Raw genomic sequence first — 25,650 nt, 5'->3', positions numbered from 1 at the left:
GTAAATGCATGGACTGGTTTTCTTGAGAGCATAAAACTCATCCCAGTAACCACTGGATAAACCACTATCCTTGGATTCCAGAGTATCGTGCTGTCCGAAGTAAAGCACTTCATTGCCTTGTCAGGGCCTCTATAAATGCAATCACAATACAGTACCTGAAAACAAGCAACTGAATCTTCTGGTAACACCGAACGTGAAACACTGCAAGCAAGGCATATATTCCATGAAGGGTCTTAAGAGTGGCTCTTTCAATACAAATTCACAAATCAGGTTTGTGCTGCGTTTTCGTACAGTAAATCCAGTGCTTGAACTTGAAGGTATTGTGAGTTAAATGGCAAGTCTAAGAAACTTTGGAACTGGAGGAGATATCCTTTAACATAATTCCACAGCAACTAATGCCCAGGTATGTTACTCTGCATTTTCTCAGACTAACATTTCAAACAGGACAGTAGTCTTTATCTGTCAATTTTATGAATTACTTTATCATACAGCATTTCCTAACAGACATTAATATTGTACAGTTTAATGGTTTCTGTGTTATGACTCTGGAAGAATGGAAGACTGAGTCAGTGTTGCCCCCTCCGTGAACTTCGAACCACTGCACAGGTGAGCGATGAGCATTACCTCTCTGAGCCATCGTGTTAGATGTCTTTCAGAAGCCGGTTTTCACAAACATAATGGTAAACACTATTGTGTTTTTAGAGACTACTGTGAAACCGCCACTTGAATCCTCTATCTTGCCACAGCTTCACTCTACTCCCAACGACCCTTCAAGCTCAGTCGAGGGCATCACCATGCTGTTTGACGACCACTAGTGTCAGAAGAAAGCTATCATTAGTGCTGGCTTGGGGCACAAGGGCCCAGTGGTCGGAGAGGACTATAAGGTCCCGCATTTGGCCATCCTATACTACGCAAGAAACTGACTGGTGTAGAGTCATCCACGGTTTTAATTCAGATTATTATATTTTACAGTTATTATTGTAGGTGGTGTCAGGGCTCAATAGGCAGTGCTCCACCTCAGGTTTAGGGCTAGTGCTACAGCTGGGAATATAATCTTCAGCAGACCTCTAAACAAATACCCTAATTTGCTACAAAGGCTGGCCTCTGTAAATTAGATCAGTCTAGTCCATACCATGTGACTAATTCTACCCCTGTTGAGCACCCTTTCAGAGCCACTGGCCTACAATGTGGCATCTGAGTGTGTCCACCTAGTGCAAGTGCATGGTATTATAACTGTCAAGTATTCACATGCCATGTTTCTGCACACTTTATCCAGTCTTCGATATGTAGCCAACAACTCTTGACATGATGGTACTTGTTTCCCTTGTCTTCTCAATAAGTATAGGCCTGCTTACATCTATGTTCCAGAATGCAAAGTGCTGTTGGTTACGCCAGGCCTGGCTGCGGGTGTTGTATATGCCATGAAGTCACTCGGCAACCTTAGATGCAGTTACAGGATCTAGTTCAATGACAGCTGTGATCACCACGAGCTGTGCAAGCACACATTACTGGTCACCTGGCTGCACCATCTGCCAGTAGTACGGTAATACTTACTCCATGTTACTACCAGGGATGCCATATTTCAGTCCTGGGCTTTCCTTTTACAAATATTTTCAGATATATTAGTCAAGTTGATGTGAACAAGATCACAGCTTCTAAAATGTGTTAGAATGAGTTAAATGAAATGCAAGCACACATTACTGGTCACCTGGCTGCACCATCTGCCAGTAGTACGGTAATACTTACTCCATGTTACTACCAGGGATGCCATATTTCAGTCCTGGGCTTTCCTTTTACAAATATTTTCAGATATATTAGTCAAGTTGATGTGAACAAGATCACAGCTTCTAAAATGTGTTAGAATGAGTTAAATGAAACCCATGTTCTGAACATGGAGCAAGTGGGACATCTTATCTTTCAGTCATGGCACAGACTGCCGACTCTCCTTGCAGCATAAGCTTGGCTATACGGATCTGGGGAAGAGTGAGGATCTCTAAAAATAGCGAATATATACTTCCTTAGACCTCTTGGTACTTTTTGTAGGGAGTTTCAACCATCCTGGATCATCCATCTGCACATGTGGAGACATAACTGCATTTCCCATCACCCATCTGCACAGGAAATTACATCCCCTTTTTCCAGCTGAAACAGTTTTTAAAGAAACTAAGCAAGAGGACTTCATTTCCCATCATCCACCTGTACAGGAAGTGACATCACTGGTTTTCCATCAAAACTGTCTTTAAAATAAGAAGCCAAGTAAGAGGACTCATTTCCCATCAGCACAGGAAGTGACATCACTGCATTGCCCATCATCCATCTACAAAGGAAGTGGCATCACTAGTTTCCTTCCAAAACCATCTTTAAAAGAAGACACCAAGCAAGAGGACTTCATTTCCATCTATATATGCATATAGATAGATGAAAAAATAACTCCTCTTGCAGGCTTCTTTTTTTACATTATGTTTCCGGGTAGCATATTTATAGTTACAATGGTGTTTCTATAGGATTTTTATTTTGGGTTGGTAATAACTTTGGTGCTGTTTTACAAATCTTCATGAAGCTTTCCACAAACGAGCTATTTTTTTGCTATGTCTCTTCATGGAAAACCCATCAAAACTGACTATTGGTGGCCTTCCTCTCTTGCCCCCTCCCCCTTTCACTCAAGGTGTCTATAAAAAATGTGGGCGTCTGGATTGACAGCACCTTGTCCTTCGAAACAGAGGCTAAATCAGTAGCAGGTACTATCTTCGGGCTCTTGATTGCACTTAAACCCATTTTTGATTTTGTTTTACCCCAACACTCAACATATAATTGTCCAGGCAGTATTCTTGTCTTGTCTAGACTACTGCAATTCTGGTTATCTGGGAGTCAATAAGTCAGTTACTAGAAGACTCCAGCTGGCCTGAAATGCTGCGGCCAATCTGTTATTTTCCCTTCTGAAATTCTGCTCTGTCTCTGGCCTTTTCTGGAAATTGCACTGGCTCCCTGTGGAAAAGCGCATTCACTTTAAGACCTTGTGTATCGCACACCAGATCTTCCACCCCTATGGGACCCCATCTAGTTTAACTTTATATCTCCATACCAGCACTAGCGCTCTTTACCTTCGGCCAATCTCAATCTGGCCACTGTTTCCCCAAGTCAGGAAAGCTAGAGCGGGAGGTCGCTCCTTTCATGCCAAGGCTCCTTCTCTCTGGAATTCACCCCCTTTCTCCATGAGGAACATCGAGAATCATCTGCACTTGAAAATTATGAAGACCTGACCTTTCAGCTAGGTTTGCAATATATAAATACTACATATATAGATAGATATATGCAAACACACAGAGGAGGTGTTCAGTGTTCCTTACAGAACAACATTATGTATAAGAGCATGAGGGGTAGTGCTTAATTTGAGCTGGTGGTTGCAGGTGGGGCCTAACGCCACTTTTATTTGGGGACCTTGACCAAGAGTAAGAGTGGGAAAAATGCACAAGGGGAAAATGAGTAAGAGAAAAAGGCAAAAAAAAATGTGACAAAGAGCCGAAGTGCGAGCCTGTATGAGTAAGATGAAGAGTCTGGGTGTGCCTGGTGGTGGATGAAAGAGGCACCCGGTAGAATCACGGCCATGCAGCCTTGGTATAAGCCGATCTTTGATAGTGCCGGCCACAGGCTGCTACACAAAACTCTGAGCCTGGCACTTATTTTTTTTACAAATTAAGCACTGAAGATGTGTGTTTCATACAAACAAATTATAATATTCAGAGGAACATAAAGCAGGGAAAGAATATGACATGCGAACTGAGGGTGGGAGAGCGACCCAAGAGCAGAAGGTGGTGTACCATGTGGAACTTAAGGCAAGTAACAGTGAGCTGAAAAGCAGGAAAGAGCACCATCCTCAAGGAGAAACTCCATACCCAGGACTTGCGCGCATCCTTGCAAAACAGGGCAGCACTGTGACAGAGACCTGAGAGCAAGGAGAAGTTGTTCTACGCCCTACGTCTCGTGTTGCGTAAGTGCAAGAGAGCAACAGTTGAAGGGGCAGCAGACTACACAGAGGGTCTGTGGCCATTAATTCTAAGGCGCAGATTGAGCTGATCACAAGCAGAAGCAAGCCAGAAGTATTTATTGTCATCGACAAAGAGGATGACAGTTCAAGTTTATTTCTGTACTGAGCCATCTGGGGGCCTAGCCTTGCATTTCATTTTCCCTTTCCAGCGCTGCGCGTGTAACAGCCAGGCAGATGTTCTGCGGCTCCGCCACTATGGTGGAGGAGGGTCGCCCCCCCCCCTGCAGCAGCTGCAAAACTTGAAAAATAAAACAACATTAAAGCATGTTTAATATTGTTTTATTTTTCTCCACAGCATCGGGGCTAGGGGGCGCGGCCATGGGGATGACAGGCACAAGGGGGAGTGGTAGTTGCACTGTTGTAAGTGCGCATGTGGGTTTGACTGGCTGTCTCTGGATGGCCAAACCCGTCATGCACACTGACCTGTCTCCAACCCGAGCTGTGTTGCCAGGTTGGAGACAGCAGGCACAGGCTCACAGTCTGTCTGGGAGTGCAAATCAAGGGTGCTCAGGCCAATCCTGATGCTGCTCTCATGCTTCTGCATGAGAGCAGCATCAGGATTGGCGGCAGGGCAGACTGGGAGCCTCTGCCTGCAGTAGAGCCAGAAGAGCGGTGACGCGACAGGCATTCAGTTAAGTTTTTTAAATATTTTTTTTGTTTTGGCCCACCCTCACCCCCACACCGCCACTTTGCCTGACGCCAGCCGAGACTGTGCAGGATTTCCTCTTAGGTTTGTGATTTTTCAGCATACAAAAGTTTGGTGTGCTTGATTGATTGATTGAAACACTTGTGCCAACCTATACATTGGATGTTCCTTTGTTTTTTTCCTTTGGCAAAATACTTAAGTCAGTGCCCGTGAGTGCATCTGTAATGTCGCTGTGGTTTCAGAATGTTCTTTATAGTTTGTACTGTTTTTGTGCTCAGTTTGTTATGGTTTGTGCTTGTTGGCAGAAACTGTGGCTTGCTTTTGAGTATGGCTCAGGTCCAGTACTTAAGGCGTTCATGTGAACGAAAAGTGGGCTTATTAGGACGGTAAAGGCTGAGTGTTCGGGGGCAGTGCAGACTCCTTACTTACAGCATCAGCGGCGTTCATCAGATTGTTTGCTTTTTTTTTATAACTTATGTTTTTTAGTACTTAGACTCCATGAATCATTTCTTGGCTTCTCCAAAATGACTGATAATAAGAGTGCCAATTGTGTTTCCCGTGAGCGCGATTTTGTGAGAAATATAATCGGAGATTTCTTACAATCCAAATCGGTCTTTTAGAAACAAGCACCTGACTTGTGACTAACTGGCGCTTTACAGGCCTGGTTTGTGACCGAGGCTGCTTCTTGCGGCCCTGCCAGCTCTCTTGGAGCATAGACCTGACGTGATTAATGCCACTGCCGCCCCACGAGCATTTCAGAAGCACAAGTCTGGTGTAGTATTGAAAGGAGGCAGAATGCAGAATGTTTCCCCCTTCTATATTCTGGATTCCAGATATCTATTTAGGTATTAGGAATGTTGGCGGTAAAGAAAATATTCAGAAGTTCTACCTTGTGTGGATATCATTATTGCAAAGCGTTAATGCATATTTTTGGCGACGAGGATGGGATTCGAACCCACGTGAAGTATCACCGTACTTGTTATTTTTATTTACTCTTTGCCTGCTATACCTGCGATTTTATGGGCGAGCGCAAAGCGCTCCGTCCATTCTGTAATCTCCACACCAGTCACTTACATTGGTTCGTGGGCTCGCCTTTTAAAATCCACTTGCTTTCATTTGTGAAAGGCATGCATACGTCATGCCCTTTCCGGTGTTTAGCCCACCTACACAGCACCGATAAAGTACTAAAAACATACGAGGCTCGATGTTTTCAGCCTGGGTCCGGACTACTTTATCTGTTTATTTGCCAAGCAGCGCGAAATAGCGCGATAGTGCTGCATTTTTTTTTGCTTTACAACGCTAATAGCTCTAACTCAAACAAATGCGCGACCCATTGCATTGAAAATGCTTGTTTTTCTTCCAGATTCACAGGCCAGTGCTGTGTGAACGACACTGATGGAGTCTGAAACATTGCAGCAGACCTCCCAAAAGAGCTGGCCGAACCTGGGCCTGATTGCTGATGCCATACCCTTCACAGGTATAGAGCTGACTGAAACTGACTGAGCCAATGCTCCGCCTGAGGAGTACCAGCAGGAGGACTGATCCTGTCCTAGCCCTGCAAGCCTATGAGAGGCACAGGCCTTAAAACTAGGGCCACTGGAATTATGCGTCAGTGTTGACTGAATGAAGCAGCTAGAAGAGGTATGTGGCGCATTCTGTGGCGTTATGCTGTCACAATGTTTTAGGGTTAATTAAGCTGTTACTCATGTTATTTCCCCATTACAGAAAAAAAAACAGATAATAGGTAATCAGTTAATTTTTGTAGTGTCCGGTACGATGTTGCACCATCTATTTGAATTTGAAAACACATTTTCCTTTATAAAATTCGCAAATTATGCAGCAGATCTTGGAATATGGGGCAAGTACGGCTATTTCCTATCTATGTGGAAAACCTTTTGTAATCTTCCAAGCCGAGCCTTTTAGAGAAACACCTGACATCTTACTGACTAATAACTTTTGACTGCTGCAGCCTTGCTGGTTTTACTTGGTTAATGTGAATGGGCTCTGCAATTGTTTGTAATGGGAGATGCAAGATGTGACCCATACTTCTATAATGGAATATTGCGAGTACTCTAGCCAGGCCTTGGAGGCACCATTTATGCTGCTTAGCTTAATGAATATGTTATATATGTTATAGTCCACCCTTGGGACCTTTATTACTACATATTTTGTTGACGAATTGGCCAGCAGCCCAGACGAGCAGTGGAACTTGATGATGTCAAGAACTCATGATGGACATGGACTAGCATATGAAGGGCAGCAACGCGCTCTGTGAGTACTCTTCTTTAAAATTTGGGGCATCTCTGTGTGAAAGATCAGTCAGTTGGCAGAAACTTTTGCGTTCATCTCGAGTTTCACCTGGAGTGTAGTCTGGGACTCACATATGATCAGGCCTGCCCAACACTCACCTTTCTCGCGCTCTGAAACCGAGTCAGCTGAGAGTTTCTCAAGTGCAGCGGAGTGTACTACTAGCGGGTGCAGGAATCAAGGGTCAGCACTCCAGTTGTTACAAGAACAACTCATCATGACTGTTCCATGTAGATGTTGACCCGTTTGAAGCACAACGAACACTCTGGCCAAGCGGTACGCCTGTGTAATGGTGACACATGCACAGTCCTCCACTAGAAGTTGAATAGGTCAGAGAGATGACCATGTCAAGGTTGTTTAGAAGGGTCTTTATCAGAGAAAGTGTCCTGAAGTGGTGGGTCACAGACAATGACACGTAGTTGTGGTCACAGAATATGAGCACATTTTTGATGGTGTTTGGTGAGAAGCACATAAGAGTGTCTATTAGCAACTTGCAAAAGAATGGCATGGTTGAGAGAGCTAACTGCATGGTCTAAGGTCCGATTAATTTGGTGGGGCGAAGCCCAAATGGACATCAATAAGGGTTAGCAAGACATGATTTGCAGATATCTTAATGAATATTGGTACATTCACAAAGCACTTTCAATTTAAGTTGATGGGGGGAGAGGCCAGTTCGAGGTTGGCTCTATTCTAGTTGAAGGAAGTCCTAGAAGGTAAAACATGGGTGGAGAATGTTGAGCGCGAGAGAGGATTGTTGGATGAGAAAGGGAGACGTGGTGGTGGTGACAGATGGAAGGATAGGCCAGCATATCCATTTGTAAACAGCCATTCATTGTCTGTAGAGCCAGTAGAGATTGGGTCAAACTGAAAAAAGGCCAGAGACAAAATAGAGGAGAGAGATGCACAGTACTGCACTAAAGGACTGTTATACGAACGGAGATCATTCGGGTAATGGCTGCAGTAGCGTAATACTGATGGCCGACAAGGAATGTTGTGGAACGATTGTGTGGATCCAAGACGGTGGGAGAGGGAGTGGTGATGGAAATGATGCAGTACAAAGTGGCAGAATTAACGAAGATGGCAGAGGAGGCCACCTATCGACTAAAGGATTTTTATTGGTTACCCTGCAAACCCGAGGTTGGGCTCTGTTGTTCATCCTGTAGTGCTGTTGTGCTGCGAAGCCGTGAGCAGTGCTGCAGGGCCCAGACTTGCATCTTTGCAGCTCATTTTTCTGCTATTTGTTTTTGTTTGGCCGTTTGCTTTGTTTTGTTTCTTTGGTTTGCTATCCTGTTTCTTTTGCTTCTGGGTAAGGGAAGGGGAGGCATTGATGGGTTAATGGGAAAGGGTTTGGGTTTGTTCAGCAGCAGCTGGTGACTTTTGAAAGCGGTGGGATGTAAAAGTTGGGTATGACTCTTATGTAGCGAGTAAAGCGAGCAAGCTTAATGGACAAACGTGGCGTCCTTGGTGGGTCCTCCTCCCGAGAAAAAAATGAAAACAGATTGGCAAATGGTTCTTGAGATAGCAAATGAATTTGATGAGAAAGCAAGGTTAATAAATTAGCTGACACAGTATAGTCTTGAAATATTAAACACATTATCTTACTGTATTAATTTGTTCAACATTTACTGTAATGTGCACATTTTACAGTGCAACAACTTCAGGCCTTTAAAGCGTGTGCTTGCTCAGTGTCTTGCACTGCATGTGGCATAAACTTTGTAAGAAAATGCTCTAACCATCCTTTTGGAAGCACACACAGCTGTTGGCTGCAAATCAGTCATACAGAATGTAAATGTGCACAGACATACCATTAAGTGGGACCCAAAAAGTGGGAGCTCTCTTAAAGGGAAAAAGTCAAATGCATTTCTGTGATTCCCATAGTATACCATCCGACGGGTATTTTTGGTTTGTCTCTGAGATGTTACTGCATCCAGATATATAACACAACATCCAACGTACACCTAAAACCTGTCAGTTCTATTGACTTTGTCAGCGGTTGTTAGCTGTTTAAGATAAATGAGTAACAAAAATGAATTGTTATTGATAATTAACATTGGAATTGTTTCAATTATGAAATTGCGAGACTGTGAATTAAATAGTATTGATGCCTGTGCAAGGAGTATTTGCCTTCAGGTATGTGTATGTTGTGTTAGATATGTATGCCATTTTTCTTTACACATCTCATCCATCTACGCAACTTCATTCTCCTCTCTTTCCTCTTTAGCAGCCTCTTTTCACTCTCCCCCAAATGTACTTCCTCGCATCCCCCTCACTTCAGCAGCCCCAAACATACACTGGACTCCCTCACATTAAGTACTTTATTTCCCTTTGCCTTTTAAATAGTTTGACATCTGTGTGTGTCCCCTTCACACACGTTTATACAGAATTTCAATTGAAACTGGAATACATGACCATCATTCTGAGTGCTGTGGAGAGAGGGCAACCCACTAAGGAGCACTTTGCTTTGCCTCAGTTTTGCCTTCAGAGCTCTCAATCAAAGCCCCTCATAAACATCTGGCACAACTCAAAGTATGCATTATACAAGGGTAATAAGATGCACAAAAACAAATACAGCAACACAACATGATGAAATACCTAACGCTCTTGTGGAATGCAAGATTAAGTAAAACCTGAAATAAAAGTGGAACTAAATCGCTAACATGCATGACCTTAACGTTTTTAACATTCATCATTCGTAAATCAATCCATGTTTTCCGCATTAATGTTAAGGGCATGAAGATAGGGCCAGTTTAAACGCCACAGAGCAGATACATTTCTTTACTAAAAGCATATATTTGTCCCTTTGCGCTTGACCCAGATATTTGGATCAAACTTGCAAGGGAACAAAAACCTTGCTCGTCTTTTGGATCAATTTCCTGGGGGAATAAATACAACAGCTCCACTTCTAAAGGGGCCAGCGACCTACAGCGGTGGCCTGGGGTGTCACACCGGGGAACGTTAGCATAACCAGGTGTCTCAGTACAAAATACATAATATAACATTAACATTATAACACTTACCATTACCAAGGAAAAGGCTCGAAATCACACATGTTTGCATCCGGTCTTACAGTGTGACGAATGGGAAAGGGTGGGATCTAAGCCTGTGAATGACAAACGTCTGGCCTCACGCAGGGATGTAGACTCCGACACCCCAGACTGTGACGCTGACAGCGTCTCTGGCCTACAGCGGATACCACCATAGACTACAATGCAATGAAGGGATTTAGACAGCTAAGCCCTGCATCGTACATCATAGTGCAGAAGGTTGATTCAATGCCCGGGCTCCGTCTCCTGCTTCAGAGAGAAAGGCAGAGCAGGGAGCCTAGGACAGATAGCCCAGACTTAAATGCATCTGTTTGTTAAGATATGATCGTATTTCAAGTTAAATCAATCTATTTAAAATTTGTTTAGAAAAACGTGTGGGAATTTCAGAGGGCTGCAGCCCCAGAGTCCTAATGGGGAAACGCCTCTGGGTTCGTTTATGCTTCAAGTCCCATGTTTGGCACCCTTTCTTTTTAAAATGGAATGTTTGTAGTGCTTCCAGCAAGTTTGGATGGCCTGGGAGAGACTCCACTTCTGTAGGATAACTTCGTAAATATGTATTACTTCCACCCCCAGATGACTGAATTATCATGATAACTATAGGCCTTAAATATGGCTGGTTCTGCACTGGGCCGTCTTTGACATTGCAGTCATTTCTTTTGCCACCACCTTGCTGTTTTAGCTACAACAGTGGGACTGTGAGGCTGTCTACCTGGTCCATTTGGTGTCGGGGAGCTGGGACTTTGGTGAACCTAGTTGGTGAATACGCCGAGTTGGGTCTCTGACTCCCTGACGCCACATGGTGGAGCAAACTCTCATTCAGAGAGAATCTGGAACTTGCCATCAGAACTAATGCGTCAAAGAACTTTTAAGCGTAGTGAGTTAGGGGGCTCTAATTGCGCAAAAATAAATTCTGTATTGGGTAAAAGGTGAGGCGACTCTACAGCTACTGCTATCCCATTATTTTAATTGCTTAAAGGATGGTGTTAGTAACTGACTGCAGAAGATACACATGAGGACTTCTGTGCACATCTCCTACATTCCCTTGAGCCCTGGAAGACTAAGTCCAAACAAGGCTAGGCAAGGTGCAGACAGCAGAGTAAGAAACCACGCTTGAAACCTGATATTTGGAGAACCTGAATCAACCTTCAAGTGTCTTGTCATAGGAGCAGACCCTTACACGGCTAGTCAGGAGGCCGATCTCCATCACTCAGCTTTGACCCCACTCCTCAGACTGGTGAGTTGTGCGAGGCCTGGAACCTTCCACACGCAGGCCCTACTGGCCTGCAAAAGCACTCTGTGTAGCCGCTTGATACTCTGATACCCTGTCTCTCTACCTCTAACTTTAATACAGAAGCACCACAAAAGACTGCCATATGAACTGTGATTTCTGCAGTGGTTGGTGTCCTGCACCATAATCCGCTGGTACCGTATATCATGACTGTACAGTACAACACAGCTGCACAACAATTGCCAGTGTTTAATACTCCAAGAAGAGTTCCACCTTGGTTGAAACAATTTGCAAGACTATTAAGGAGAACGATATTGTTCAACCCAACCCCCATGTGCTGTGCAGAATTCTGATTTACAGGAGGCCCTGCAAATGTCAACGCGACTCTGAACTCTTCTACCTCAGTTTTAAATCCACCTCTTCTCAGTATTGACCTGTCAAACACCCTTGAGATCACTGAACTTTTTGATTCCATTATTGGATCCGCAGGCACATTATAACAGACAGGTACAATCTTAAGAGACATAGGGGGTCATAATGACCCCCAGAGTGTCCCTGGAATGTCAATCACAAACTACTGGAAATATCTCAGATTTCAATAAAAAAGGAGGTAGAGGACAATTTACAATTTCACCCACCCCAACATTAAGCAATAGCTCTCATTCAGTCTATGGGCAAGACAACAGCTATGGCCTGTTAAGTCCCAGTTCTGTCCAAGACATGGCTGAGAGATTACCAACAAGACCTTCGATGCACTACTGTATCTCAAGTGCATGACAGCAGACCCCGAGAAGTTTGGAAACTTACAAGCTGACTCAGCAGATGCTGTTACGCCTGGACAGTAATTGAGCTGAGTAGAATCGCAGGCTCACTAGACAAATATTCAGTTGTTGAGTCAAAAGTAAAAAAAACTTGCCTGCTCTAGTCAGAAGCATTCCAGAGCACTCAAGAGAGGATTATGTCACTGCAGAGCTTAGGATATTGCCAATAAAACACCTGCGCTGTACATCAATTCCCTGGAAATGAGGAATCCCTGACAGCACAGGTTCAGCTCTTCCGGAGAATAAAACAGGCTACAGATGATCCAACAGCACTCATGTCCAGGCAAAGAAAGAGGGCCACCCTGTTGTTCCTTTGGCGCCAGAAGTTCTAATTCCGAATACCCAGGGAGTTAGAGTGCTAATTGATAAAGATTTTACCAGGGCAAGCAGTAATGAGCTGGCAAAAGAAGAGAAGACAGTGGTCATGTCAAGCCCTGTGGGTCTGTAGTCCCACTCACATGGCAAAACATTCATCAACAGCATTGTTCACTATGTTCCTGTAAAGCACCCAATTTCAGCTGACAAACCTTGCCAAAATATTGCCTTGGAGCTCTTTCGATCCTGATCCTTCAAACATTTCATCCTCTGGCTCTGCTCAGGCTTCCTTCTAAATCATCAAAAGCTAAACTCTCGGGTAATGGTGAAGGTGGCACCCCAGGGAGATAGCCTCCAGAACATACTGCATCAATACTTCTCCAAAGAGCTGGTCAGAGAGGGGTTTCCGTGAATTTTGCCAGGTTGTGTGGGCCCATAGATGGAAGCTTTGGATTTTGGTATCGATGTAAAACGCTTCTTCTGACAAAAATCAATGCTCCATTACTGAGGGATATTCAGACCTTTCCTGCACTTGGCCAAATTCAGCTTTTGACAAAACAAGAGGAAGACCTGTGGTTAGTAAGCAGAAGACTATTCAACTCAAAGGACCCAAGCTCCACCTCACTAACAGTGGGTCCAAGGTTTCAAATACGCCGGCATCTGCAAGGGGATTCCAGATGGAGAAAAGAACAAGATGTTCACAGAATCGATGAGTGGGCAAGTCCACTCCCTGCCTTCGAAACCCATATGTTGTCCTTAACAGTCGTACTAGAAGAGCAAAAATATTTTTCAGTAAAACTTCTACTTTCTACAGCACCACAAAGTGCACTTCAGAAGGGCTTAACACTGTAACTCTCAGATTGCCACATCACTTTCACTTGTTGCACGCTGCATAACAACTTTGACTGACCATGTATTTGAAACTAACCACACTCCTAGTCACATCTTAAGTTGGAATACTGCTGAGTGGTCTGATTTGTATTAAAACTTTCATCTGCATCCTTCAAGAAACGTGGGCAATTGATACACAATATAAAACGAATGCACTGCCTTTAACATCCCTGCAGTGAAGGAGAGACCCTCGAAGGGTCTGACAACTTGGGTACATATTAGTCTGAACTGGTCCATTAATGAAATAATCACAAATCACATAGACAGCCATCAAGTGTTGTTAGCTTTCAAATCTGGAAAGCAATTAATATTAATGTCTGTCAGTGTTTATAACACAGAAACCAAACATCGGGGTAGATTTAGCAATTTTATTTCATCTTGATCTTCTCTTTAGTCATTTTCGTATGCTACTCCTAGCAAGTGGAAGCCATCCCTGAAGATTGCAGGTGATTTGAAGAGATCCTTCGAACCAACAAGTAACTACAGGTAATCACAGAAGACATCTAGGTCTCGGGTGTTCCCAGGGCACAGGAGAGGTACATAAAGCACTGTACACCTATGATCCACCAGTTGGCAGATATAACCTTAACACATTGCCTGCAAGCATGTTACGGCAGAGCTAAATCAGATCCCCCAGACAACATACTTTTAATAACGGCTTGTATAAGAGTATTTTAGATTATATAATGGTAAACTTCTGTAGCTGCCATCTTATTCTTGATATGTCAGTAGTGGAATGCCCATAAAGTGGTAACCACCCTCTAACTGTCCATTTGTTCTTCCAAGCTCCTCAAGAAGCCCGAAGCCCTTCGTAGCAGTATTCATACTTATGTAATAAACAATATGAAAAACAAAGTTTGAAGTGGGACTGTGTGTAATTTCAATCTACCGTTAAACAAATTAGTGGCTTGGACATGACATATCTGCCATCACTTGATCCCCTTCAAAGTTTGAACCTGCACTTATCCATTTTCAATAGTATATGCAGCCAGCTTATCAAAGATCGCAGGCTCGAGAACTTTTTGATTTTGTACCTTGTCACCCCCTGCTCCCGTAGCACATGTCCTGGACTCTTGAGAAACCACTGAGAGGTCAGCAGAAGTGAAATCCTTCACACTAAATGAAATTCTCACAGTGGTTGACAAACAAAAGAGGGGCAAGGCCCTGAACCTGGCAAGGTTCCAGCCAATCTGTACAAATCAGATACCATTCTCTGGAGACATTATGTCAATGTTATGTTTAATGCAATACTAAGTGACAGGATATCCTCGTGGGTGATAGTGTGCTTTACAAATACACATAACACAACGGGTGGGGCCACTATTCCACTCTCATTCCATGGAGCAGAGATAATATCAGTATATAAAAAGTGAAATAGATATGATCCTGCAAATTGTCAGCCTATTAGACTACTGAACAATCAACAAAAATAATTATTTTCTGTAGTACTAGCCAGGCTTGAGGCCAGAGCTCAGTCTAATTGAATTCTGCCTCTAAAACAGACTTGGGTAAGGAAAAAATAGGCGCAGTAGACTAGGATTTCAGAATCCATCCAATCTTAGAAACGTTTATCAAATTAAAAATACTACCCCTGTATGTTGTATTTGGAGACCTCTGGTTCACTTTTGATAACGTTTCAAGGCATTTGTTGTGGAACTCTCTACATGACTAGGGCACCCCCTGCATCTGCTAAGCATCCTGATCCAACTCCGTGACAGGAACAAGGCCACCTTTAGATTGGAAACTGCTGGAGAAACCACACAATCCTACCCTCTGAATAAAGGTGTTTGCCAGGGCTGCTCCTTAGCTCCCCTTCTGCTCACTGTTTATTTGCTGGTGACACTCTCTTGGTCTGCAAGACGTCCAAGGGTCTACAGCTTCAATTATAAAGGTTTTGGCAAAGACAATGGTCTTCTCATTAATACAAACAACACCAAAGTTATGATTTTCAGCCCACACAAAGGTGGTAATTTCACTTTGGTTAATAAAAGCCTGGAGCAAGTGGAAGTGTTTTCATACCTGGGGATCAGTTGTGTCTTCTCAGATCTCCTAGAAGCTGCACACTACAAGATTGAGGAATGCCTTGGCACAGAGGGCATATGCAACAGCTCGCTTTGCAGTTCAGAATGGGGGGCATCTTATGTCCACTGCACTTGAAGTATACAAAGCCCAGTGGCAGAGTGCTTCTCTTTAGAATGACGAATTTGGAGGGCATTTAAACCTCACCCATATGAATATCTGTGAAAGAGAGTTTTTAAAGCGACTGTTGAGAATTCCCTCTAACACTCCTGCATAACCTTTATATTTGGACTTGGGACTCACCAACATTAGTCCTTGTTCTGAACTCTAACTATTGCGATAGGGGACAAGAGTCTGTAGTGCACCAGATATTAGTCATCTAAGGGTTGTTTTTTGGAAATGTATTGACTCATTTAAACAGCATAACCGTGGGATGGTGCAAATATATAATAGAAACACTGGGGCTAACCATCCTCACACCTTTAGGAATTCCTCAAAATGGTTACATTTGATAGCGCCTTAGAGGTCAAGATAGCATATAGCTTGTGGCATGAGGAGGAACACTCTGAACACCTGTATGGCAAACTGACTAAGACATTTTTTTTTAGTAAAAAAAAACCGAAATGTGAGTATTTTTTAGTTTACATTACACCAGTCTTCGCTGAAACTCTGTATCTTAAACACAGAATGAGTATTCTGCCTTGTAAACAGTTTTGTTTACAACTGAAAGAATCTATCTCCACAATCTCCCTCTTGTTAAAGTATATAAACTGCATTAAAGATGAGATACACTTTTCCTTTTTTTCGTCACTTGGATACTGCCATAATGTGCAAATGCTTGCTGCCCTTATAAAGAGCCATAGGTGTTCACAATACAAAGCCAGCATTGGAACTAGTAAATACTGTTGCACAAACTGGAACGGTGGTTGACATTTCTCGGATCTCTTTTCTGCTTGGCTCATCAGGCGTCAAATTGTCGTCTGTGCCATTGTCAATTATTTTCAATTATTTATGTGACTTCATAATTGTGCCACTTTTTATCTTTTGATGTTTTACGGGTAATACTTGAAATACACTAATATATTGATTGACGGTGAATGGAGAAAGTTAGGGAAAAAGCCTTAATAGAGAAAGACTTAAGAGAGCTGAGTCCTATACCGTAGCACTGTTCCCGCCGGACTGACCAGTGGGTCACAGACACTTGGTGAAAACCGGCCACGTAGTAGCAAATTATATAAGTAGATTCCATAACAGGGGCGACGGCTCTGAATGTTCACCAGGGACCAGTGAGCTAGAGAGAACATGATGCAAGCACCACCAGCTGCACTGTACCTTCCACAGCCCAACCTTGCACAGTGGGTTGTAAAATATTTGTACTGAGGCTCTGAGGATCTCATTGTATATTTACTATAGCGCTATGTACCATATGGATTATGTCACAACCGGCCCTCGTGGGGCAGTACCAGCAGCAAGGGTTGCACTTGTTCAAAAGGCCCACCACAGTGGTTTGCAGGAATGCCAACTAAATCACACCAACTTCTAGGTCGGAAGCAGAATGGCAGCTCATTGTTTTTCCTTTTTGTTGCCCCTTGAGACACTCCGACTGCTGCTGCTACTTGCATTCTTCTTGATGTTAATTCATTAGCAGTGAGATGCTCGCCTTTGCATTTGAAAGACAATATCTGCCCTCTCACATACTGAGATCTTAAACCTGTTATCCCCTACAAGAAAAAAGGCAGAAAGTCAGGAACTCATTTTCATTTTGCATTTCACAAAGTCTGCCAAATGGCACTGCAACATATAACATCAGTACTCCTGGCTTTCCAGCCAACAACATTTTGCATTGTGGGGCTTGTATTTTAGCTTTTAACATTTTCATTGTGGACTCAAAACCCCACCATGCAAAGTGCTGCTTGGTAAAACGTCATAATTGGCTGAAGGTGTTATACGGAGCCACTTGTCAGGCATGTTTTAACATTTAGCAACGTTCTCTGGTCCATTTCGAAAACTGTTCAAAATCAAAAGTAAACTCAGCTCTCATAGTTCATGGGGTCTGCTCTTTCTTGCACATCATACATTACAAACAGCATTGACAAAGCAAACTGTTTTGTCTTTTGCATAGTGTTACGTTTTATACCAAACGTCACAACATGATAAAGGTATAACAAGGGCAGAATAAGTAAAGGACAGATAGCACGAACAGAGAGAATGTGGTACAATTCAAGGACATAATGGACAGGTCCAGCACAGGTAGCTAACACACTGAAGAGAGGGTGAGATGAGTTAAAGGACTGTTGTATGCTCTCCGCAGACAGACATTGCAAACTACTGTAAGAAACAGCAAAAACCCTTATGGAATTACATAAATCTGTGTACTGTAGTATAATGAACCCTCACTTACCTAGTGTGGCATACTTCACCAGTGGGTTCCCACCTAGCACTGGGAAGCCTCCAAGAGAACTACCATTCACTGGCTGTACAGGCTCCAAGGTATGGGTTCCCTAGTTTGGGTGAGGTCGTGTCACTTAATGTCTACATTTATGCCCTCCCTTTGTTAAACTGTGAGACCTATACGTATATATTGGCGCTCAATGATTGCCCTGGGCACTTTTCTCCGGACTATAGGTATCTCGGATGTAATATTGTGAAAAGTCCCTGGTTCACAGAGTATGCTATTCCAGTGCACTCATATCCTCGGATTTGGGAACAGATGGAGCAGTGGAGACACCCCTTTTATGGAACTGGTACACCTGGGGCAGAAACAGTCAAGCTTCCCTCCTTTAGAGCAGCGATTCCCAACCTGTGGTCCGCGGACCCCCAGGGGTCCGTGACACATTCCCAGGGGGTCCGCAGGCCTGGGCCGGAGAAAGGCACTTCTCCAGCTGGGGCCTCTAACAGTAACACGTGCGTGTTTTTAATTGTGCAGCAATGTAAAAGCCCTTAAAATTCAGTGTACAACCAGCAGCTTTCCAGAGAACATGAAAGCGTCAAGATAACTCTGGTGATTAATGTACCTGTTGGAGCAAGATGGGAGTTTTGTCTAGTGGCAGTTTTGACTCATCTAAGGTAGGCCAGATGGTTAATATGCCTGCTGCAAAGAACAGTATTTTATGTGCTGCTAAAAAAAGGGTTTGCTTTCGTAGAAATAAATTCTTATTATTAAAGTCAACGCTAACCACTGTTATGTTCTGAAACCTGAGTTTGTGCTTTTCCAGACCAAGCCCTCTTAGAAAATGCCTGCCAGTGCTGATGACATGTAAATCCTGCACCTTGTAGTCCCCTGTAAAGTGCCCCAACACCCTACAGTGGTGTGAGAGGTGCTATATAACAAATTAATTACATGTGACGGAAAGGCTATGGCGATATGTGGTTTAACTTCCATTCCCCACCACATTTATGTGAAAAATGCTTTCTAAGATCTTATATACCTAAAAAATAAAAACAGAAATCGCCTGGGGGATGTCGAATCTGACCTGAGGATTCAGCCTTCCTAAACAAAACCAAATATTGAAAGGTTAGTTGCCAAGATGCAGCACCAACCTTCCCATTAAAATGTTTAGATATGTGCATATTTTTTCAATATAAAATAATTATATAATTAGCAATTAGAGTATTTGTTTGGTGTGCACTTGTTTATGTATTTTGTGTGAATTACTGTTTTAATGTTTGAAATTTAAATTGTACAAGTTGCTTGGGGGTCCCCGGCTTCTAGTATTGATTCAGTGGGGGTCCTCAGGAGTCGAAAGGTTGGGAACCACTGCTTTAGAGGACAGAATACAAGCCTCCCTATCACAGCACAGGGACACACAGGGCAGAAACAGAGCGCGTCTTGTTTTCTCGCAGACCAGGTATAGCATGCCAGTAGCAAATCAACATTCCCTGCCCCACAGTAGGCCTCAAGTAGAGTCAATAATTTCCTACATAACAGATCCAGCAGGGCAGACTCCCAGGCCGGGCACGGTTACGGCATTAGTGACACGTAGATGACAGGCAGGTCTCTGGAGCGGGTGCTTAGAGGACCGTGTGGGTGAATGAGTGAGTGACTATGAAAGCTCTGACACCATCCTGCTGTTTGTGTTGCTTCTTTGGTTTTCCATGTAGTAAGAAGTTGCTGTTCCCTAATAGGTCATTGGTCCTTGGAGATGCCCAGCCACGGCCTAAAGTAAATATGTGCCACACAGGCACACAGGTGCCAACCTTTCTGAATATGTTTTGAATGTGCATACACCACCCTCGGAGCTGCACCTGTAGAGGGCTAACTGCATTATGTCAGCACCTTTCGCAAAAGAGGATGTGAAAACGTTTAGCGGCTGGCCTCTTTCCCAATATTTTATTTATTGTGTTTATTGTGCTGTGAGAAATGGCTTACAGAAGGGGAATGCTGAGATCATCACATCCTCAGAGACACTGACCTCGAGGGCTGTTTGCTACTAAACTGGGCAGACGCCTCAGAAGTCCGGCCCAAATGTATCCAAACAGGCGCACTTTCCAGCAGCCCCAGCTTCTTACACGTTGGACGTACAAACACGTGCAAGCTTCTTGTTTTCTCCTTGTGCCAGGATCTTTTTTTCGCCCCCCAGTGCCACGGAGACTCGACGGCGAGACCACGCCACATAGCCTGACAGTATTGGCTTTTCACTCTGGCCTCCATCCTGCTCACTAGTGACGGCTCACTCTGCCAACTTCTCACACTCACTCCCCACTCGTGCGAGCTGCCCACACTCCCCACTGTTCACAGTGCCGCTCAAAAACCAGAAGCTGAGTTTCCGAACCCATCCAACACTTGGCCTCTCTGCCGAGGGGGCGATTTTGTGTGAACTGGAATTTGCTTACCTCGGGGGTAGTCTGCGTAAACACGCTTGGCTGTTTTGCTGGGAACTGGAACAACCCTAGAACTTCTGAGGGGTCCTGAAAGCGCCTACTCGTACCCTGTGCTTTGGAGCAGGACTGGCACGCCGACGGCAGGCACCAGCTCTAAACGCGGTCTGAGTGGCGCTCACGGAAGCCGGCACCTGTGACAAGGCCAGGTTATTTTTAGCCCCAGTGTGCCCGCTGCGGACATTCCTCCTGGGTATGCGTGCGACGGTGGACTGTGGAAAGATCCTGAACCTGCGGATGAGGAAGACGTACCTGTGCAGAGGGGGTCTCAGAGATCCACGTCTCTACCCGGGGAGCTGGTGTTGACAGCCTGGAAGCGCTGACGCAGCGGTGCCCGTGACGGTGCCAGCCGGGTGCTTGTTTGTGTAGTGCTCAGACTGGGCACTTGGGGGCAGCTGGAGATGCGCTGACTCACCCAGATCCGGCTTCCGGGCACCTCCCGCTCTCACCGGGCGCAGGGATCAGCCAGAGACGTGGAAGGACGGATCCAGGCGTTTCCCAGCACGTTGGTACCACCGCGCCGCTCTCACTGACTGCAGGGAGTAAACAAGACCTACCTCCGCCCGACGCTCACCTGCTGTTCCACCCTGTAAGCGCTGGAACTGGAAAAACTTCACACCGGGAGACCAGATTTTGGATGCCGAGGAGGGGCAACAAAAAGGGTGGGGTCGCGAGGGGCGGAGTCACGAAAAGCAGTCTGACTATCAACTTAGACATTTATTTAGGCTGAATCTTATAGTATCTTATGGGGTTAAGGCTCCTGCTGCAGAGAGCTTTGTGTGCTCAGTAAATGTCAGGGAATAATAATAATGGAAAGATAACTCTGGTGGTCAGTGTCCTTGCTGGAGAGATCTGTATTTTGTCTAGGCATAGGCTTGACTAAAGTAGTATACAGGGTTAATGTATCTCCTGCAAAGCACACTGTGTAGCATTGCAGATGACAGATTTTTATTTTATGTAGACAGGTAATTATGTTACTGCTTGTGACACAAAAATCATTTTGTTCATATATAGCAGTCTTTCTCGTATTGTACAGTGGAATATGAACCAGCATCAAGGACCTCTATTCAAAGTGCCTCCAAAGAGTAGTTTCTCTGAAGTACTTATGTGCTTGTGAAGTGATAAAACACTGTGCCTTCATTTCCCTCAATTGCCTTGATGTTTGGACTCCAGATAGCTCCCAGCCAGGATTATCCCCAAACAAAATCAGAACTTTGTTTTGATGACAGCTAAAATCGAAAATAATAAAATCCCCTTGCTGCTTGCACGCTGCTACTTCGAACAGAAAGAAGAAAACATGTGGGCGCTGCAGAATTGTATCCAAATGACTGTGGGACAAATTCAGCGCATTTCACTGTGGCCAGACGCATCTCTGGTTCAGCAAACCAACAAGATGATGGACATCTCTGGTTCAGCAAACCAACAAGATGATGGACGGAGTGCTGAAACTTTTCAAACACTCAACCCCAGTCACAGATCTGAGTTAAATCCATTCTTCTTTTGCTCACTATGCCACCCCAGTTAGGACCCAGACATATGCAAATCATTCTTGACCTTGCTCCCTATGGGGACAGTCCAACCCGAACTGCCGGCTAGGTCCTCACTGGACCAGAAACAAGCATCCTAGGACTAGTTTCGGGGTATTACCCCTCATCAGCCAGGCTAGCGTGAATCAAGTGACAAAGTGAGCAAGGGACCCACGTCCGGGCATACCCTGGCCACTTAGGGCAAACATAACAACACAGCAAGATGACGGACAGAGTGCTGAAACTTTTCAAACACTCATCCCCAGTCACAGATCTGGGTTAAATACATTGTTCTTTTGCTCACCATGCCACCCCAGTTTGGACCATGATATATGCAAATCAGTCTGGACCCTGCTTCCTCTGGGAAGAGTCCAGCCTGATCTCTGATTCAGCACTGAACCAACAAAATCTCCAGGCATATATCTATATGTGATTTGCTGAGCCACCATTGATGCCATTTGTGTGAGGTTAGGCTCACCTTAGCTGGAAAATGTAGTTGTATTTTAGGTATCATATTATTACCCACAACTTTTACTTTCTTTAGTAGACAAAGCTGGGACCAGGCCATCTTAGTTTTCATTGAAGGTGAGATTGGTGTCCAGGTTGAGCTTGAAGGATTTGGTATTGAGTGACAGTTGGACTTTGAATTCTTTCAGGTTCATGCAGTTGATCTATGTTTGCACTAGTTGTTGCTTGTTGTTCTTGGTGAACAACAGGAATCTCCTTTGGTGAGGTTACGCTTCAGATAGATCCTGAACATCCAAAGCAGGTTTTAGGGCATTGCAATCCGTACAAGGAGTTTGGGGCAGGCTTTGTGTTTAAAAATAACTTATGGGTGTAGAAGCACAGAACTTGCTTGTGCAACCAGCAGTTTCCAGGCAACAATAAAAATGTCAAGGTAACTCTGGTGATTAATGTTACTACTAGTATCCAAATTTTGTCTAGTGGTAGTTTTTACACATGATAAAGTAGCGCAGATGGACGATGTGCCTGCTGCAAACAACGTGCACCATGCAGTTCACAAAACTGTCAGTGAACTATGAGTAGCGCTTCAAAAAAGAAAAAGAAATGTATGTGAGAGAGGGCCTATGGAGAGGTAAGGGGCACTGTTGGAGAGTGGTTGTGTGGGAAATCGTGGAGTAGGAGGTCATGAGGGAGGGAGGTGGCCACCAAAAAACTCTCACACCAGGCACCACCAGTGCTAAAGCCGGCCCTGGGTGGGGGCCCCGCTTCCTGTATTTTGCCGAGGGACCACCCTCAAGTTTCAATACGCCACTTCACATCCCATCCTTAATCTCTACTTCTCATCCATTATCCCTACTTCTCATCCATCATACATTGTTCCTACTTCCTATTCATCATCCCTACTTCTCATCCATCATCCCCACTTCTCATCCATCATCCTTACTTCTCATCCATCATCCATGTTCTCATCTATTATCCCCACTTCTCATCCATCACACATCATCTCTTCATGTCATCCACCATCCTTACTTCTCAACCGTCATTCATACTTCTCATTCCTCACCCCTCAGTCATACTAACATACTTTCAATGTTGTGAAACACCCCTCCACGTTGATTGGTTTATAACTGCCAATCAGAGTTAAGAAGGAGAGCGGCATTCTATTGTTCTAGCCACTGAAAAAACAGCCTTTTCATTGCACATGCTGGTTAAGGACAGATGAGTGGACATACAACTGGTTTTTGTTTTCAGTGAATCCAAGGCTGTACAGCATTTCATTTTTTTATGTAAGGGCTTTTCCGTTTACACAGGCCTCTGTGGAAAGCTCTGATGGTTCAGGGAAGACAAATACCTCTGGTCTAGGCTATAGATCAACACCTGGAGAGATAGCTAAACAGTGAATTGGAAGCCTTTTCTGGTTTTAATTTTAATTCTAAGAACTCTGTCCAGGCCTTGGTCTTCCTGGTTTCCTACACAACTGAAGCCCAGGGGCCTGAAATCTGCAAACTGCTAGGAATTAAAAAAAGCAGCTCTCAGTGTTAAAGGCAACCTCAGACTTAGGGCCCGATTTAGAGTTTGGCGGAGGGAATTACTCCATCACAAACGTGACGGATATCCTGTCCGCTGTATTACGATTCCATTATAGCCTATGGGAATCGTAATACGGCAGGTGGGATATCTGTCACGTTTGTGACGAAGTAACCCGTCTGTCAAACTCTAAATCAGACTCTAAAACATTTTCTTTGTTACAAACAAAACTGAAACCCGAAAAGGTTTTAATGAACTGTATTACCCTGTCTCCAAGAGTTGATTTTAAACATTTCTTTGTTACATATTCAACTGAAACAAGAAGAGTTTTTCTGATGACCTGTAGACCCTTGTCTCCAAGCGCTGATTTATGGCCCAGGCCAGAGGCCATTTGTCTTCCCCAAACTATCAGAGCTTTCTGCATGGGCCCATTTAAAGCAAACACACTTACTTAAATACAATTGAATGCTGTACAGCCTTGGATTCACTGGAAGCAAATTGCACAGTGGCAATGAGACTGCTATTTTTTTCAGTGGCTAGACCAAGAGAATGCAGCCCTCTTGCTTAACTCTCATTGACTGTATCCAACTAATCAGAGTAAAGGTGCGTTTCACAAAACTGAAAGTGTGTTGGTATGACTGAAGGATGAGGAATGAGAAGTAGGGATGAAGGATGATGAATGAGGTATGGAAAGTATGGATGATGGGCAATGGACGAGAAGTAGGGAAGAGAACTAGGGTTGATGAATAATGGATGAGAAGTAGGGATGAGCAGTATGGATGATGGGTGAGAAGTAAGGAATATTGATGAGAAGTAGGGATGATGAATGTGGACGAGAAGCAGGGATACCAGATGATGCATGAGAAGTAAAGAAGATGCATGAGAAGTAGGAATGATGGATAATGGATGAGATGAAGATGTGATGAATGAGAAGTAGGAATTATGGATAAGTAGAAATGATGGATGAGAAGTAGGGATTATGGATGAGAAGTAGAAATGATGGATGAGAATTAGGGATGAGAAGGGGTTGTAGATGAGAACTATCGTCCCTGCTTCTCATCCCTACTTCTGATCCATCACCCCTACTTCTCATCCCTCCTTTTCAGACTTGCTTCTCATCAATCACCCCTACTTTTCATCAGTCATACCTGCATTTTATCCCTACTTCTTGCCCATCATCCCTACTTCTCATCCCTAATCTCTGCTTCTCATCCTTACTTCTCATCCCTCATCCCTGCTTCTTCTTCCTACTTCTCATCCCTACTTCTGAGAAGTAGTATGATGGATGAGAACTAGTGATGTTGAATTATGGATGGATGGATGAGACACGAGTAACCCTGGGGAACTCTGTAGGTGATCGAGATCTTCGGGGATCCAAAGATGCGTATGCAACCAAACTGGTGTTGTTTGAATAGGTAGGAAGAGAACTAGTGAAGTATGTTTCCCATGAATCCCATTCAGAAATTCAGGGTGTGGATAAGAATGGGGTGGTCAGCAGTGTTGAAGACAGGTGAGATGTTTAGTAGCATCAGGAGGCAGGGGCCACTGGTATCTTGAGGGGGGCCACATTCATGGCACACTTTAGTGGGGCTGTAAGTACAATTCAGTTCATAAGCACCCAACACCATAACATGCAGTTCAGGTAGTAGCACACCCCAAGCAAGAGGCGTGTCATTCTTCCTTGCCCTAATGCCTTGTGTTCTAAGTGTCTCATCTTCAGCTCTCAGCTGGTTGACTACATCAGTCATTCTGCAGCACTCTGGGTTGTATCAGACTTCCAAGCCATTGCTATTTTTCATTTGGTGACTACCACGACTAAATCTATAGACCTGCATACAGCTTGTGTGTTTGTAAGTCTTGGCATGATGCCTAGCGGGGAGGTTTGGGATCTGCAGAGATTGATTCTATGTTCCATCAAAGTTAGTTTCTCAGTCACAT

General features: G+C 44.1%; 1 protein-coding gene across 2 annotated transcripts in view; it reads right to left on the bottom strand.

Annotated features, from left to right (window-relative positions):
• Nucleotides 1–20,726, bottom strand: part of LOC138246384 (DNA-directed RNA polymerases I, II, and III subunit RPABC5-like) — a 60,061-nt gene extending 39,335 nt beyond the window's left edge. Inside the window, exon 1 of one of the 2 annotated variants that reach the window (XM_069200953.1) lies at nt 20,447–20,726. The gene's annotated coding sequence lies outside the window, so the exon portion shown is untranslated. Of the gene's footprint in view, nt 1–20,149; nt 20,317–20,446 lie in introns of those variants that run through there. The other variant, XM_069200954.1, reaches the window with a different exon arrangement.
• Nucleotides 20,727–25,650: the final 4,924 nt, after the last annotated feature.

This window comes from Pleurodeles waltl, chromosome 7 (assembly GCF_031143425.1).
Source record: "Pleurodeles waltl isolate 20211129_DDA chromosome 7, aPleWal1.hap1.20221129, whole genome shotgun sequence".
In the NCBI taxonomy this organism is placed as follows: Eukaryota; Metazoa; Chordata; class Amphibia; order Caudata; family Salamandridae; genus Pleurodeles; species Pleurodeles waltl.
Note: the sequence above shows the minus strand (reverse complement) of the source record. Positions and strands in the feature narration are given on the sequence as shown.